Source organism: Ptiloglossa arizonensis, chromosome 9, assembly GCF_051014685.1.
Source record: "Ptiloglossa arizonensis isolate GNS036 chromosome 9, iyPtiAriz1_principal, whole genome shotgun sequence".
NCBI lineage: Eukaryota > Metazoa > Arthropoda > Insecta > Hymenoptera > Colletidae > Ptiloglossa > Ptiloglossa arizonensis.
The window spans coordinates 15,742,438-15,742,896 of NC_135056.1; positions in this window are offsets into that span (position 1 = coordinate 15,742,438).

Sequence of the window (459 nt, forward strand, 5' to 3'; positions counted from 1 at the left end):
ATTCGAATTATGCAACGAATCATCGTCAAAAGACCAAAGACGAAAGGGCGTTGGTGCAGTCTCGATCGCGTGGCGCATAATACACATACACATAGAAAATACGTAATTGTAATGTAGATCATGTTGATTGCTGCGACGAGACGCCCGGATGGGTTCGTCGGGTTGATTCGACCCTCGTCCGTGACTTTCGGCTCGGTAGAACCCGGAGACACCGGATTATGGAACGTCCGTGCTAGCCGCCACTCTTCCAGCCGAAGCGCATACCTTGGTGATGACTTCAGGAGCATCGCGACCACGAAGAGAAGTCTCCGACGCACTGGATGGACCGGTCGCCAGCTCACCGGCCGACAAGGCGTCTCGACGCCCGTCCACGGTTCCGTTCCGTGCGTCGATGATCGTTCTTCGTGTTCTGGCATCGTCTTTGCCGTCAGGGACGACGTTTCGACGGTACCGTGACGT